Below are 18474 nucleotides of genomic sequence, written 5' to 3' on the forward strand. Positions count from 1 at the left end.
CATTGCAGCTGCCAGATTCTGAGATACAGTATTAGAGACTCTACTGCATGATATGTGTTTCAGGAATGCTATGTGCAGTACCTGAGAGGAGTCGATGGTAGTCATGATGTGGAGATACCGGTGATGGACTGGGGTTGACAATTGTAAACAATTTTACAACACCAAGTTATAGTCCAACAATTTTTATTTGAAATCTACAAGCTTTCGGAGGCTTCCTCCTTCCTCAGGTAAATGTTCAGGAGCTCCTCGAAGCCTACGCATTTATACATATAGAACAATACATGGTGTTTACAGACTGCCCCTGCAACTGCCCGTTGCCAAGGCAATCACCGTGTTCAGACAGAGAGGTGTCACCTACAGAACCCCCGAATACACATTCAACAAAAAAACAAACAGGAAAAAAAACAGAGAGAGGCAGAAACATCCGGAAGGCAGAGAAAGCCAGCAAATGACCCATTATATTAAAAACAGATAGCTTTTGTTCGCTGGTGGGGTAACGTGTAGCGTGACATGAACCCAAGATCCCGGTTGAGGCCGTCCTCATGGGTGCGGAACTTGGCTATCAATTTCTGCTCAATGATTTTGCGTTGTCGTGTGTCTCGAAGGCCGCCTTGGAGAACGCTTACCCGAAGATCGGTGGCTGAATGTCCCTGACTGCTGAAGTGTTCCCCGACTGGGAGGGAACCCTCCTGTCTGGCGATTGTTGCGCGGTGTCCGTTCATCCATTGTCGCAGTGTCTGCATGGTCTCGCCAATGTACCATGCTCCGGGGCATCCTTTCCTGCAACGTATGAGGTAGACAACGTTGGCCGAGTCACAGGAGTATGAACCATGCACCTGGTGGGTGGTGTCCTCTCGTGTGATGGTGGTATCTGTGTCGATGATCTGGCATGTCTTGCAGCGGTTACCATGGCAGGGTTGTGTGGTGTCGTGGACGCTGTTCTCCTGAAAGCTGGGTAATTTGCTGCGAACGATAGTCTGTTTGAGGTTGGGTGGCTGTTTAAAGGCGAGTAGTGGAGGTGTGGGGAAGGCCATAGCGAGGTGTTCGTCGTCATTGATGACATGTTGAAGGCTGCGGAGAACATGGCGTAGTTTCTCCGCTCCGGGGAAGTACTGGACGACGAAGGGTACTCTGTTGGTTGCGTCCCGTGTTAGTCTTCTGAGGAGGCCTATGCGATTTTTCGCTGTGGCCCGTCGGAACTGTCGATCGATGAGTCGACCGTCATATCCCGTTCTTACCAGGGCGTCTTTCAGAGTCTGTAGGTGTCCATCCCGTTCCTCCTCGTCTGAGCAGACCCTGTGTATTCGCAGGGCCTGTCCATAGGGGATGGCCTCTTTGACGTGGTTAGGGTGAAAGCTGGAAAAGTGGAGCATTGTGAGATTGAGGTGCTGAGGTGCCCGTCTTTGATGGAGATTCGTGTGTCCAAGAAAGAAACTGATTCTGAGGAGTAGTCCATGGTGAGCTTGATGGTGCGATGGAACTTGTTGATGTTATCGTGTAGTCTCTTTAGTGATTCTTCGCCGTGGGTCCATAGAAAGAAAATGTCGTCGATGTATCTGGTGTATAGTGTTGGTTGGAGGTCCTGTGCAGTGAAGAAGTCCTGCTCGAACTTGTGCATGAAAATGTTGGCGTATTGTGATGCAAATTTGGTCCCCATGGCTGTTCCGTGTGGTTAGGGTGAAAGCTGGAAAAGTGGAGCATTGTGAGATTGAGGTGCTGAGGTGCCCGTCTTTGATGGAGATTCGTGTGTCCAAGAAAGAAACTGATTCTGAGGAGTAGTCCATGGTGAGCTTGATGGTGCGATGGAACTTGTTGATGTTATCGTGTAGTCTCTTTAGTGATTCTTCGCCGTGGGTCCATAGAAAGAAAATGTCGTCGATGTATCTGGTGTATAGTGTTGGTTGGAGGTCCTGTGCAGTGAAGAAGTCCTGCTCGAACTTGTGCATGAAAATGTTGGCGTATTGTGATGCAAATTTGGTCCCCATGGCTGTTCCGTGTGGGCGTGGTCTTTCATTTCACAGACTGTCCCATGCGTTGCTGAGAGGAAGAATTGACAGCGAACAACCTCACGAAACTTCAAAATCTAGCAAGTGGATGCCACGCAGCCCGCAGTAAGTCCTTTCATTCTTTTAATTCACAGGAGCTGCAGAGAGCTATGCCACACCGCTCTGTGCGATTTCCAGCCCATTACGTTCTTTGCTCCCCACTCACTCACTTACTGTTATACAAGGCAGCATTTGACCGAGTGTGGCACCAAGGAGCCCTAATAAAATTGAAGTCAATGGGGGAAAACTCTCCAGTGGCTGGAGTCATATCTAGCACAAAGGAAGATGGTAGTGGTTGTTGGAGGCCAATCATCTTAGCCTCAGGGCATTGCTGCAGGAGTTCCTCAAGGCAGTGTCCTAGGCCCAACCATCTTCAGTTGCTTCATCAACGACCTTCCCTCCATCATAAGGTCAGAAGTGGGGATGTTTGCTGATGATAGCACAGTGTTCAGTTCCTTTCGCAATTCCTCAGATAATGAAGCAGTCCATGCCCGCATGCAGCAAGACCTGGACAACATCCAGGCTTGGGCTGATAAGTGGCAAGCAACATTCGCACCAGACAAGTGCCAGGCAATGACCATCTCCAACAAGAGAGAGTCTAACCACCTCCCCTTGACATTCAACGGCATTACCATCGCCAAATCCGCCACCATCAACATCTTGGGGGTCACCATTGATCAGAAACTTAACTGAACCAGCCATATAAATACTGTGGCTACAAGAGCAGGTCAGAGGCTGGGTATTCTGTGGCAAGTGACTCACCTCCTGACTCCCCAAAGCCTTTCCACCATCTACAAGGCACAAATCAGGAGTGTGATGGAATACTCTCCACTTGCCTGGATGAGTGCAGTTCCAACAACGCTCAAGAAGCTGGACACCATCCAGGACAAAGCAGCCCGCTTGATTGGTACCCCATCCACCACCCTAAACATTCACTCCCTTCACCACTGGTACACCGTGGCTGCAGTGTGTACCGTCTACAGGATGCATTGCAGCAACTCGCCAAGGCTTCTTCGACAGCACCTCCCAAACCCGCGACCTCTACCACCTAGAAGGACAAGAGCAGCAGGCACATGGGAACAACACCACTTTCACATTCCCCTCCAAGTCACACACCATCCCGACTTGGAAATATATCGCCATTCCTTCATCGTTGCTGGGTCAAAATCCTGGAACTCCCTACCTAACAGCACTGTGGGAGAACCTTCACCACATGGACTGCAGCGGTTCAAGAAGGCGGCTCATCACCACCTTCTCAAGAGCAATTAGGGATGGGCAATAAATGCTGGCCTTGCCAGCAACGCCCACATCCCATGAACGAATAAAAAAAAAGCATGCACTTAAGCACAATAGTTTGCCACACAGCACCTTGCCATTTAAGCACCATTTGAAGTTTTTTTTTTGCAAGCAGCATTCTAATATTTTTTTCTGTTCCGTTTTTCAAGGTAAGCAGCAAGAAACAAATGCAGCTTCCAGGACTGTCCAAGAAGTCAGCATGTCCCAGTGTCATGCTTCACTTGCTCCACCGGTTGCAAGCACTGTCTAGTTCCGTTCATCCCAGAGGATTTAGATTGTGAGGTTGAGGAGGATACACCTCCTCAAGGTGAAGCATTGAGTAAGAGTGAGGAGAAGCAAGTGGAGGTGAAAGTGAAGCAGCAGGAACCTGTTGTCAGGGGATATTTCAGACCATGTAACAAAATTGGAAACTGTCAAATAAATTGTTATTGAGATTTTAAGGTAATTAATGTATCTCGCTACTGGTCAGCAAATAGACAAATAAATGAAAGGAGAAGGAGGCTCACCTGCCTGATATGTTACATACTGCTTTGAAAACCAAGTTGATATTGGAAGCGTTGAAAATAATGTATAGGATTTCAATCTTCAGCAAAGGACAGAGTGACCCTAAGAATTATAGGACAGTTGGCGTCACATCAATAATGGAAAAAGATGCAGGAGTATGTTACAATAGAAGCAATTCAGGATCATCTATCAACACTGAAGGTAATAAACAAAAGTTAAACTGGGTTCTTGAAGGTAAAGTCATGTCTAACAAATTAATTGAAATTTCTGAAAAAGTAATGGAGTTGCTGGATGAAGGAAATGCAGTGAAAGACAAAGTCCCTCACAAGAGACTTAGAACTAAAGTGAAGGCTTATTGGATTGTGGAAGAACTTACAAGTTGAATAGAAATAGATGCAACCAGAGAGGGGTTGAAGCAAAAAAAAGATGTATAATAGATAAATACAAAAGTAGTGATTCAAGTTTGGGTGTGATGACTGCGGTCTTTCATAGAGTCCAGAGTTGCAACATATACTATGCCTAATGATCAATAATAGCTTTGAGGAGGCTGATTGGGAGCAGAATTTCTAAGTGCGCCAGTGATACGAAATTGTATGAATAGGTTGAACGTCCTGAAATTTCCTTGATGATTCTGTTAGACTCCCGCCATAATTCCGGCAGAACCCACTAGAAAATGGCAGAATTGTGCTGGGATTTCAATAATTCTGTTGCACTGAGAGTTCTTGCTTCCCCAACTTAATAGGGACCCGGTGTATTACTGGGTGCTTGTATGATGAGTGAAGGGATGCACACCAGTCTCCAGATAGGCACAAGGGGCGGGGGGCGGTGGAGGGGTGTCCAGATCAGGGAGTGGCATAGACTCCTGAAGAAAAGATTAAAAAGAAAAATTGGATTAATCCCCTTGCACAGGGAGCTGGGGGGGCACTAAGGAGTCCCAAATGGTAGCGGGACTGGGAAACTCCTCAATGGTAGGCAGCAGTCAGGTTTTCTGGCTTCATGGGGCAGGCGGGTGCTAGAGAGGCACCTGTAGTGGCATGGCATCGTTTCGCCCCTTGTAAATTAGGTGCCCTCCTGCTTTCCCTGGGAAATATGGCGGGGTCAGCACTTGACCACAACTATCAGCATCACAGTCCATGAATTTTCAGGGTCAAACATCATTAAATGGGTTTATGTAGACACTTAATACCTGGTTAAATTAATTTAAAAATTCTATTTACTGTTAGTAAGTATGAGGTAACAAATACATGTTCTGAAATATTGGTTCTAATGACACAGCAAGGGACATAATCCTGCAGAATGTACACCAACAGAAAAACTTAAGTATGTTAGTTTGATAGACATTGAAAACCTATTCTCAGTACAAGAATGTTTTTGCAAAGGGAAACAGAATGTTTTAGTCTTTAGCCAGATAAAAAGATTGACATCTTAGTACATCATTGAGAAATTATTATAAACAGAGCTTAACATATTAGTGAGTAGCCTTACTTCCTCAGTACCGATCTGTGTGATGGCCAGCAGCTTGTATGCTTAGGGAATTCGCCTGATGCGTAGGCTCAATTTTCTCCACTCTTACACACTTACTCAACTTGTCTCCCATCTCTTCCAGCTGCTTGATCTTTATCAACGTCTTACTCTTGTTTGCTCAATGTGTCTCTGTGAAGAAGATCTGCTCCTTCCAGGTATCACCCTTCTAGTGAGAGAGACAGATTCAGGGAATGTTATGGGGGGTGATGTCATAGACTCTCTCATGCTCTAGAAACAGTTCGTTACTGCAATGAGGAAGTGGAAAACAGGACAGTCAAGGATTTGGAATACAAAGATACCACTGCCTTAGTTTAGGATCAGTCTCAATGACTGACTTAAAGTCTGAAGTAGAAGTAATACCAACTATATTGATAACAAGTTGGTTAACACCAACAGAGACATCGTACAGAACAAAAGAGGTTGAATGATGCCAAAGCTAAATACTTAAAGACAAAAGGGAGGGGGAAAGGACTGTTGTCATGTGTTTCTGGGAGATATGGAGAAATGAAGAGTTGTACTCACCCTTAATACTCTTGTGAGGTCATTGAAGTTCTTCCTGCACTGGATCCAGGTCATGGGAGTGATGCTCCTGGAGCTGACAATCTGTGCAATGTCTCTCCATGCCTGGCAGACTTGGTGTTTCGGGATCCTCCTGCCACTTGCTGGAAAGAGAACTGTCCTCTTCACCCTGACTTCTTCCAGTAGGACGTCCAGAGAATCTTCAGAGAACATGGGGCATTGTTTCCTCAGCATCTCTGATGTTTCCCTTCTCTGTGCAGCAAAGTTTCCCAGGAGCCAGAAGAGGTGCATTACCACTTTAAACAGGCCTCTGGCTGACCCGCAGGAAACTGCGCTCGGGAAGTGGGTGGGTTTTCCGGGGAATCATGGAATCGGTTGAGAAACCCGCCCATGAGATTCTAATGAGGCCCGGGCCTGTTTCTAGGGGCGGTGGGTGAGTTTCAAACTCACCCGTTACCCACTCACCCGGAGCTAAAATTGGGGACATGTATTTTATTGTGACAATGTAAACTTAAACCAATGGATCATAGAAACACCTCAAAGTATGAAATTACATGCAATGCAAGATGAGAATATGGGTGTCAAAATGATTTAAACTGCCTCAAGATGAAGTTGTGCCAGTAAGAGAAAGAAACTGTGATTAATATCTCTAAATATCTGAAATGGCAAAAAGAGCCAAAGCAAATTTAATGAAAATACAAATTATTTTACAGTATCAAATATCTATTGAAATCATCAGTCTGAAAATTCATAATGTATTCATTGTTATTCATATGGTTATTTGTTGGGGATACAGAAAATAATCAATACTAAAACACAGAAAACTGCAAAATTCAGTTTCTGAGGAAAATGTCGCCACCATCAATGAAGGATTAAATAGTAGAAAGAAATAGAAGAGATCCCTCCTTAATAAGCATAACATCAGAAAGAAGCAGATCTTTTGATTTCAGACAGAGAGATGAAAGCAAAAAACACAAGGCAACTAAAAGAAAAAGTAACCATAAAAATTGAGTTCAGAAATCAAAACAGAATAAGCTGTAAAATCATTTCAACTAGAAGTTCTGATATAAGAATGGAATGCAAATGAAGTACCCTGCCAGAAGAAATTTAATATCGCTAAAAAGAGCGAAGGTAGGTAATAGAAAAGGGAATTGGGAAATCAGCTGAATGGCGTTATACATTCACAAAGATCAAATAAACTGATGAGTCAGTATTTGGCAGAGATAACAGAATGAATTTAGGAATGTGCTGAAGAGGATCACTAATTGGAAGCCTCCTAGCAGATGACATCCAAAACTTCTTTGCAAATTCCCAGCAAATCAAAAAGTTCTACAGTATAATCTTATACTATATTCATCAGCACTGGAATGGTCTTTAAAGGGTAGTGGATATTTGTTATAAAAATGATGGCACTAGAAACTCAAAACCATGTGGTTACAGTGCACGGGAATCTAGAGTTGCTGTTGGTGTGCCAATTCAGGGGCAAACTGTGGGTTACTAAAAGTCTCTGAAAAAATTTACTCTGGCTTTACTGTTTTGAATGTGTGAGCTTTCTCTCCCACTCAGTAAGCCAATCATTTCAAAGGGAGCAGTATTAGTCCCCTAAATCAGCTGTGAACTATAATTAGGGCTGAGGTGAGCACTGCAAGACCAGCTAATTAATCAAAAATTTGCTGTAGAAGTGGCTGTTACTGAGTGAGGAAATCTAGTTAGACAGAGCAGCTGCTACATACCATTCTGCAAGAACTCAGAGAGAGAGAGAGAAAGAGTGAGAGTCATCCCTCCTCCTGTCCCAGAAGCACCTATTGCACCCAGCGTGATGGCATGGTGGCTTGGGTGAAGGTAGCTTAAAGCAAGCAACACCAGGCAGGAGCCACAGTTTCAGATGTGCTTGACTTGTGGGGTACCTCTGGGGTGTGGTTGATATTGTGGTGTGGGGTAAATGTGGCAGCCACTTTGCGTGCAGCAAGGAAGGCTCCACGGACAGCGGTGGGAAAAGTGACGAGATAATCTGCTCTGGTGGTGTTGGTTGAGGGATAAATATTGGCCAGGACACATCAGAAATAGCAGGATATGCTGCTATTCCTGATGAAGTAGGGTGGGAGGAGGCTCGTGTGGAGCATAAACACCGGCATATACCAGTTGGGCTGAATGGCCTGTTTCTGTGCTGTGAATTCTATATCAAAAAATTCTATATAAGACACGTAAGGCCCTTGCAGTAGAAAATCTAGGGAAGTTTAGGGTCACCAGAATCCTAGCAGACTGTCAGGGAAAACCTGGAGCCAGCCAACACTTGTACTTTTTGCATAAGGGAAACACTTAGAAGGTATGGTAGGTGTAGGTGTCACTCATCTGAAACAAAGCACAAGCACCAAGAGGTAGCACCATGCTGACTCAAGCTGCCAACAGTCACACACTACATAATAAAGGAAATAGTGCCCTGTACTTGATTTATACATTATGCTGAGTATTTATTTGCCATTTAGGAGGAGTTAGTATAAGATGACAAGGCATGGTATTTGAAGAATTGACTATGAAAGGATAGGAAAAGATGGTTTGGGCTGTCATTTCGAAGCTGTGGTTTGCTCTTTTAAGAAATGGTGTACTCCTTGGAAGGCATCTGGAATTAATGCCTGGTGCACCACTCTTCCTGACTGCGTAACTGGTACCACTGCTAGCTCCCTATATGTGTCAGCAATTTCATGACACACAACTGATTTCAACAGGGAGGCTTTTGGCGAGGTTGCAATTTTTTGGCTTTTGTTGGAGCTAATGGCGGAGCGGCGCAAATCGTCCAACAATGTGTGGAGAATCAGAACTCATGACGTATCTCTTCTTCACCACAAATTGGTGGATTTTTTACAAACCAATAATGGCGAGCGCCGTTAATTGGCCATTATTTTTCCAGCAATTTCTGGGTCATTGTCTAGGTTAAAACTTTGTACAGTAGCGAAGAAGTGCTGCACTCTAGGAGGTGTCATTTCAAATGTAATGTTAAACCAAGATCTCGTTTGGTACAATTTCTAGAAAAGGAAGGCGGTGTCCTGGCCAACATGCTTCCTTCAACCACCACACCAAAAAATAAAATAGATTTATTAATAATTCATCTTATTTGTAGTTTGTGGAATCTTACTGCATTTGCCTACATAACATTGACTGCATCTTATTCATTGATTGTGAAGCACTTGGGATATCCTGAGAATGTGACATGGTGATTGTATGTATACTATAAGGATGCCCTGCGGTTAATCCAGACATGTGAAATATTGCTTTGAAATACCAATGGTATGTTTGATAGTAATTCTGGTTACAGTATGGCCTCCTTTACTCTGTTTCTGTCTGTGATTGGTGAATGATTGCCATGAGCCACGGTTGCAAAGAGTAGCCTTGGTCTCTCTCCGTCTGCTCTTCATTCCCCTTCAAATAATGGTGATATAATTGATTACCTTAAAATGAAGGCTTCATAAGAACTTTCAGCAAATAGGCATTGATGTGCATGCTCTTGCATTGGTGGCCACATACCAGGCCAGATTTTTCTGTGAATTATCATCTATTTTATTGCGGATTTGGGGCTTAAAATGTAGTAAAATGGGGCAGTATTGCATTCTGCCTCAAAAACACCAGTCTAATGTAGCACCAGAATGTTCCTCCAAAAAAATTGCCAGTCCCTTATAAGGCCCACCGAGAGCCAATTTTGCCGCCTTTGATTAGGGTCAAGTGCGTGCAGCTAACCTCTCTGACCCATTATCCCTAACTTCTGCCCAAATAATTACCGCCACTGTATAAGTGGAGGTAGGAGCACCAGTAAAGTATCCCTGAGGCAGATACTACTTGGAGGAAGTCATTTTGATTTTTGCAACTGAAGGCTGGTGTTATTTTGTCTGAATATCGATCTGTTAGGTACTTTGGAGGTTGTCACAGGATCAGTCAGGACTTTTGTTACTACTTTTAGTCAGCACTGTAGAAAGTACAGCTTTGGACTGGGGACATGGTTATGGGCGAGTTTTTATTTTGGAAGGAGAGAACAGAATGTTCAAGGCATGTGTAGTTCCCCCATATGGAACGTATGTATTCCCTGACAATGAGTGGTGGAGGTGTGTTGTCCCTTCAAATTCCCCTCTCAATTCCCCCCCCCCCCTCACCTCCCCCCCCACAAAAGCTGCTGCTCCTTGAGACATCTGACACTCTTTGCTGAAAATGGATGACCCCCTTGAACTGGCTGCAAACTTTTAAAGGCTGCACGAGTACTGATCTTCACCCCTCCCAGGAGCAGTAACCCTATCAGGAACAGCATTACCACTCTAAACCTGCCCTGCATAGCAACCGAGGGCCCTGGGAGCTAATAACAAAAACAGAAAAAGCTGGAAATACTCAGCATGTCAGGCAGCATCTGTGAAAAATCAGAAGTCAGTCAGTCAGCGTTTCAGGTCTAAGATCCTACTTCAGGACTGCTAATTGCAGGTTAATGGGGTGGGGAGGGGGGCACTGGCATGGACACTGGTATTCCCACCCTTCTATTAAGCCACTAATAAAAGAAGGATCCAGCCCACCATGTCAAAGTTACAGAAAACACATGCTAGAGATAATTGCCTTTAAACTGGGAATATATTTCTCACACATCATAGAGTTATACATAACATAAATTGTAATTGCTTGCATGGTCAGAAAATATGATGCTGAGTAAGGACACAACTGGAAAAGGCAGCAAAGGAAAATTCAATAAAGGGAGATACACATTTTACATCGTTTGAAGGGGGATTTTGGTTTTACCATTTTTGAAAGCTTCCTAGCCCTTTTCACTCTGGGTGCCCCTATGGGAATCTCTCTTTATTTGGCTTATTTCGAGGAAGAAAAGGAGGAAAAATGCAAGGATGCTGGTGAAGGAACTAGACATTGAAAGAGTGCTTGTACCCATCCTTACCCTCCCAATCAAGTATACAGACCAAGGCAAATATTTCTGGACTTATCAGAAACTTGTGGAGGATACGCTTCACCAGGAAAGCAATAACAGAGTTGTGTCACCTGGTGCAAAATGACCTGCAGCCAACAGTCAGGGCAAGCACTGTTGTAATAAAGCCACTGCCGTCCTGAATTTTTTTCCTCTAGCTCCTTCCGGGCTGTCACGGGGATAATCAATAATATCAGCCAATCTGCAGTCTACACAAGTATAAAGCATGTGACTGACATTTTGTTTACCAGATAAAACAACTTTATCACTTTCCCAATGAACAACCAGAACCAGTAGACAAGAAGGCTCTGTGTTTTGACCAGATTTCAGGATTTTTCGAAGTCCAGGGTGTCATGGATCGCAAACATGTGGCTCTATGTGCTCCTCTCCACAATAGTTGGATGAACTCTTCATGAACTACAAGGATCAACATACAGCTAGTCTGCAACCATCAGCACAGGATCATGGAGGTCAACACCACTTCCCCGACAGCTGTCCTGATGCCCACATTTTACCGCAGTATTCCATTCCCCCGTTGTTTGACCGTGGACACAGAATGTGAGGTTGGCTACCCACTACAGGTCAAGCTTATAAAGAAATCAAATGCATATCATGCAAAAGGATTCTCAGCAACTGGGGGATAGATTAAAGAGCAGGACTCCAAGATAGTAAACTCAAGCTTGCTCCCAGTGTCACATTAGTTAGTATAGGAATAATAACACAAGGGATTTAAATGTGCGGCTGGAAAGATGCTGGAGGAGGGGTGGGTTCAGATTTCTGGGACTTTGGTCAGCTTATGGTGGTTTTCTAGGGGGATTTTGGTTTTGCCATTTTTGAAAGCGTCCTAGCCCTTTCCACTCTGGGTGCCCATGTGGGAATCTCTCTTTATTTGGCTTATTTCGAGGAAGAAAAGGAGGAAGTATGCAAGGATGTTGGTTAAGGAACAAGAAGTGGAAAGAGCTCGTAACCATCCTTACCCTCCCAACCAAGCATACAGCCCAAGACAAATATTCCTGAGGGGCTTCTAGGTTGCTTTATTTTGCACTGTGCACATCAGGCACACTGTAAGCAACAGCACCGCATATAACAGGAGCCAGCACCTGATGCCAAAGATCGCATTACCAGCCCCAAAAATCGGACAGTGGAAACGTGCGAATCAGTAACAATCCAAAGTACTGATTCTAGAGTTGCAACATTTGAGAAATATTCCAGTTTACAGTGGGCAAAAAATTTAGAAACCTCACAAGTTGTTGTTAAGGGTGGCATCCATCAAATACTGAAGCATAATGCTTTAAATTTGAATTTTCTACATCCCAGAATCAGAGAACCCAACTTTATTTTATATCTTTTCCGTCAGTGAAACTTAACTCGGCTGAGAGTGTAAATTTCTGCTGGCCTAGCAAAGCATGAAATATATATGTCAAATCATATAATTGAAAATATGTAAAGCCTATGATGTATTTGGAATATTGTGCTTTATGTCTTTTATACACAAAGCATAAGGCAAGCTGCTGAAAAAACAATTCAAATATGTGAACTAAATATTGTGCCTTTATTAATATATATTTAAATTGTCATTAGCTGTCTAAAGAATGCCGGAATTTTTAAAAGTATTGAACAAAAAATTGCAGGATAATGATCCAGAATTGATAATGATCCAAAATTAATTGAATGTTAAATAAGAATATTGTTCTTGGAATTAATCAAGGCTCCAGAAGTGTAACTCCAACCGTGAGAAGTACAAGTTCACGTGCACCTCTCTTTCCCTGATTTGATTGCATTTTTGGTCTGAATTCCTCTCGTATTGGTAGGTTTGTTGCAGGGTGGTCCGAAGACCGGCCAATATAAAACCACTGCTAACCAGCTGCTATTTCCTCCCAAAACCCTGATTACCCATTCAGAGCGGTTTGGAAGCCTGAAAACTGCCCTTCATTGTCTTACCACTAGGAGGAAGGGTCCTTGTATTTGCAGCAACAGACACTGCAAGGTGGCTGAAGGAGCAGCAACCTCGGGTGTGGCAGCAGCAACAAGGGCTCCAAGGTTGTAAAATGCATCTGTGGAGCTGCTGCTGGCAGCACGGAAAGATTGTCTCATGGGCACTGATGGCAGGAAGCCCTATGGAGGGTGGTACTGCTGTCTGGAGGGAGGTGGCAGAGGCAGTCAGTGCAACATCCACCACCCCAAGAATTGCAACACAGTGTAGAAAGAATTTCAATGACCTCAGAAGTGTGGCCAAGGTCAGTCAAGACATTCATGTCAACACACATCCTCTGCCACTATATAGCCTTCATTCACCTCTTGACCCCTCATACTCTTTATCTCTGAGCACCTGGGTGTCAGGGCAACTTTCTAATGCAAAGCAAATCATCTCCAAACTCTCAACCACCATCTACACTCACCAGCCACTCTATCAGCTCACTTTGCCTGCTACAAGGGTTACTGCTCATCTTCAAGGACACTTCATTTAAAGGGACAATGCACCTCCATTTCAGATTTTGAATTCTGATGTGTCTAATCTAACGCCAATGCAGAAGACAGAGAATAATCACTGAAATTACTTCTTGGGCACAAAGGAGATAAAACAAGGGGCATTGTTATCCACCTCAAAATCCAGGGTGAAGAAAATGGGATGTGATCAGCACAATGACAGCTATGTAATTGCTGCCACAAAACTGTTTAAAATGCATTTAAATTCAACAGTCCAAAAATTCCCTCCATTTGGATTATAGAATTTAAAATAATTCTAGACAATTAAAAAACTGGATGGATACCCTGTTTAGATAATCGCTCTATGTTTTTCATCATGTCACAAAGGTTGTGTACAAGTTGCAGAATTCACTGTAACTGTGTCAACACAATTTAACTATCTCTTTTAACAGCCACTCTTTTCATTAATAGAATCTGTAAACTGAGAGAGTGGAGATGAAAACTGGATTCTGTGTTTTTAGAGAATGAAGCTATGAGCTGAGGTGATTTGAAACAATCATAGAATCATAGATAGGTTACAGCATGGAAGGAGACCATTCGGCCCATTGAGTCCGTGCCGGCTCTATGCAAGAGCAATCCAGCTCGTTCCACTCCCTCGACCTATCCCTGTAGTCCTGCACATTTTTTCCTTTCAAGTACTTATCCAGTTTCCTTTTGAAGGCCATGATTGAATCTGCCTCCACCACCCCCTCGGGCAGTGCATTCCAGATCCTAACCACTCGCTGTGTAAAAAAGTTTTCCCTCATGTCACTTTTGATTCTTTTGCCAATCACCTTAAATCTATATCCTCTGGTTCTTGACCCTTCCACCAATGGGAACAGTTTCTATCCATCTATTCTGTCTAGACCCTTCATGATTTTGAATACCTCTATCAAATCTCCTCGCAACCGTCTCTGTTCCAAGGAGAACAACCTCAGTTTCTCCAGTCTATCCATGTAACTAAAGTCCGTCATCCCTGGAATCATTCTAGTAAATCTCTTCTGCACCCTCTCTAAGGCTTTCACATCTTTCCTAAAGTGCGGTACCCAGAACCGGACACAACACTCCAGTTGTGAACGAACCAATGTTTTATAAAGGCTTATCATGACATCCATACTTTTGTACTCTGCCTCTATTTATAAAGCCCAGGATCCTGTATGCTTTTTTAACTGCTTTCTCAACCTGCCCTGCCACCTTCAACGATTTGTGCACATATACCCCCAGATCTCTCTGTTCCTGTACCCATTTTAGAGTTGTGCCCTCTAGTTAATATTGCCTCTCCTCGCTCTTCCTACCAAAATGTATCACTTCGCATTTTTCTGCGTTAAATTTCATCTGCTATGTGTCCGCCCATGCCACTAGCCTGTCTATATCCTCATGAAGTCTACCACTGTCCTCCTCATTGTTTACTACCCTTTCAAGTTTTGTGTCATCTGCAAATTTTGAAATCGTACCCTGTACACCCAAGTCCATGTCATTAATATATGTCAAGAAAAGCAGTGGTCCCAGCACCGACCCCAAGGGAACACCACTGTATACCTCCCTCCAGTCCAAAAAACAATCATTCACCACTACTCTTTGTTTCCTGTCACTTAGTCAATTCTGTATCCATGTTGCTACTGCCCCCTTTATTTCATGGGCCGCAATCTTGATGATAAGCCTACCATGCGCCACTTTATCAAATGCCTTTTGAAAGTCCATATACACCACAAAACTGCATTGCCCTCATCTACCCTCTCTGTTACCTCATCAAAAATCTCTATGAGGTTAGTTAAACACGATTTGCCTTTAACAAATCCATGCTGGCTTTCCCTAATCAATCCACCCTCGTTTAAGTGACTGTTAATTCTGTCCCGGATTATCGTTTCTAAAAGTTTCCCCACCACTGAGGTTAAACTGACCGGCCTATAGTTGCTGGGTTTATCCTTACACCCTTTTTGAACAAGAGTGTTACATTTGCAATTCTCCAATCCTCTGGCATCACCCCCATATCTACGGATGTTTGGAAGGTCATGGCCAGTACCTCCACAATTTCCACCCTTACTTCCCTCAGCAACCGATGACGCATCCCACCTGGACCGAGTGACTTATCTACTTTAAGTACAGCTAGCCTTTCTAGTACCTCTTCTTTATCAATTTTTAGCCCATCCAGTATCTCAACTGTATCTTCCTTTACTGAGACTCTGGCAACATCTTCTTCCTTGGTAAAGACAGATACAAAGTACTCATTTAGTACCTCGGCCATCCCCTCTGCCTCCATGAGTAGATCTCCTTACGGTCCCTAATCGGCCCCACCCCTCCTCTTACTACCCATTTACTGTTTACATGCCTGTAGAAGACTTTTGGATTCCCTTTTTTTGATGGCCGCCAGTCTATTCTCATACTCTCTCTTTGCCCCTCTTATTTCCTTTTTCATTTCCCCTCTGAACTGTCTATATTCTGCCTGGTTCACACTTGTGTTATCAACTTGATATCTGTCATACGCCTCTTTTTCCCCTTTCATCTTACTCACTATCTCTTTTGTCATCCAGGGAGCTCTAGCTTTAGTTGCCCTACCTTTCTGCCTCGTGGGAATGTGCCTAGACTGTACCCGAACCATCTCCTCTTTAAAGGCCGCCCACTGCTCAATTACAGTTCTGCCAATCTTTGATTCCAATTTACTCGGGCCAGATCTGTTCTCATCCCATTGAAATTGATCCTCCTCCAATTGAGTATTTTTACTTTAGAGTGGTCCGTGTTCGTTTCCGTAGCTATTCTAAACCTTATGGTACTGTGATCGCTGCTCCCTAAATGCTCCCCCACTGACACTTGCTCCACTTGGCCCGCCTCTTTCCCTAGAACCAAGTCCAGCAATGCCTCCTTCCTTGTTGGGCTGGAAACGTACTGGTCAAGAAAGTTATCCTGAACACATTTCAAAAGTTCCTCCCCCTCTTTGCCCTTTATATTATTATTGTTATCCCAGGATATATTAGGATATTTGAAGTCCCCAGTTATCACTACTCTATGGCTCTTGCACCTCTCTGTAATTTCTCTGCAAATTTGCACCTCTATATCCTTCCCACTAGTTAGTGGCCTATAGAATACCCCCAGTAGTGTAATGGTACCTCTATTGTTTCTTAACTGTAACCAAATAGATTCTGTCCTTGACCCCTCCAGGACATCGTCTCTCTCTAGTACTGCAATATTCTCCTTAATCAATACTGCCACCCCTCCTCCTTTCTTTCCTTCCCTATCTTTCCTGAACACCTTGTATCCAGGAATATTTAGTACCCAATCCTGCCCTTTTTTGAGCCAGGACTCCATTATTGCCACAACATCGTATTCCCATGTGGCTATTTGCGCCTGCAGCTCACCAACCTTGTTTACCACGCTTCATGCGTTTACACACATGCACTGCCAACCAGTCCTAGACTTTCTTGTACTCTCTCTTAGTCTGATCCTACCTAATACTGTACTATTACTTGCTTTAGTGCTATCTTTCTCTCCCGATCATTTGTACCCCTTGTTTCTCCTTTCCAATGCTACATCCTGGTGCCCATCCCCCCGCCAAATTAGTTTAAACCCCACCCCCCAAAGCACTAGCGAATCTCTCATTACAAATGATGAAATTATAATTTGGGACAATACAATAATATGATTCTGTTCTCCATATAATACTTGTTATTTTGACTATAGCAGTAACCTCATGGTTTGGTATAATGTTTATCTTTGTAATTTAATCTACAAAATATATCTATCCACTCATTTAAAAAATCTGAGCAGCTGGGCTACTGATAGTCAACACAGAAGGAAACTTGGCATTATACTTGATGCCCTAGCAATAAGGGTTGTAAGCATACAGGGGGGAGATTTCTAATGTGGAACACAGTCTGGCATTATAGAATTGCTATGTCCAGACAGTCCATTCTGAATGGGATTGGCCTCTAATCAGCTGTCTCACTTCAAATCTGCATTCAAATTAGAGTTGGCTGAAAGACCTCAGTAAGACCATGTGCATCAGCAGCAGTAAATAACCAACAACACTGTGGACTTCAACAAATACATGTTCATCAATGACATTGTAATGCCAATGTCATTTTCTTTCTGGAACATCAACTCCAGTCAATCCAGCTTAGTACTCTGCCAAGCTTAACACTGCCAAACTGCCCCAGAGCAATCTTCCAAAGAAATCTGGTTATTTTTAGAAGCCATGTTGAATAAAGCATATCTTTTCAGCAGCTGATGTAATTCTTAATTGATATTATATCTGATAGGGACCCTTCAAATTTCAGTTCATTCATTCATGACTGGATACAAATCTTGACTCTGCAAACTCACTGGGTGTGTTTTGCTGGTGGATTATGGTGCAAAATGATGTCCCCCAACTGCTGGGGCACAATTCTTTTTATATACATGTCTCATTGGGGTTATACCACATAGTGTCAATGAATGCCCTATTCTATCTGCACAGGAAAGAAAGCTTGCTCCCTGTACTGTGGAAATGTAATGCCAAGATCCATATAAACTTTGCACTTCACAGCTTGTGATATGCAGTTTTAGGAGATAAACACAATTGAACCTCATTCCTCACTTTGGGAATTGTGTTCTTGTGATTCCACTACCCTGTTCTTTTTTTATATTTCACCCAATACTTGAATATCTGAAATTTGGGGGAGGGAAGGAGCTAATCTGAATCTGAATGAAAAGTCCAAATGCTAATTTTTAATCCCTGATCAGAAGAGTTGCATTGCTTGTTAAATAAATTATATATGTTGCTGCCATTTCTTGTACTTTAATGTAGGTTCTATTCCAATGTCCACGTTCAACATACCTGTTGACCTCTATACAGTACTCAACAATAAGGTTGCAAAGTGGCCTAATCCTAGAACACTCATTATAAAATGTTTCCATATTTCTTCAATATTTTGCTTATTTTATACACTGAAAATAAACTGAAGCATGCATTGATGAAATTTTGGAATTTTTGAACACAGTGATATGAACAGTGAACTGGTCCAGCTCACCTTTTGAACGCTTATGTGAATCCACACTCCCTACATGAACTGGCAACTTGTTCCAAAGGTTGATGACCCTCTGTGAAAAAAAAAATCTAAGTTCCATAAGCATAGAATTAGGTTAGATGTTAGGAGGTATTTCTTTTCACAGAGAGCCGCCGACCTATGAAACAAATTG

This window comes from Heptranchias perlo, chromosome 10 (genome assembly GCF_035084215.1).
Source record: "Heptranchias perlo isolate sHepPer1 chromosome 10, sHepPer1.hap1, whole genome shotgun sequence".
Taxonomy (NCBI): domain Eukaryota; kingdom Metazoa; phylum Chordata; class Chondrichthyes; order Hexanchiformes; family Hexanchidae; genus Heptranchias; species Heptranchias perlo.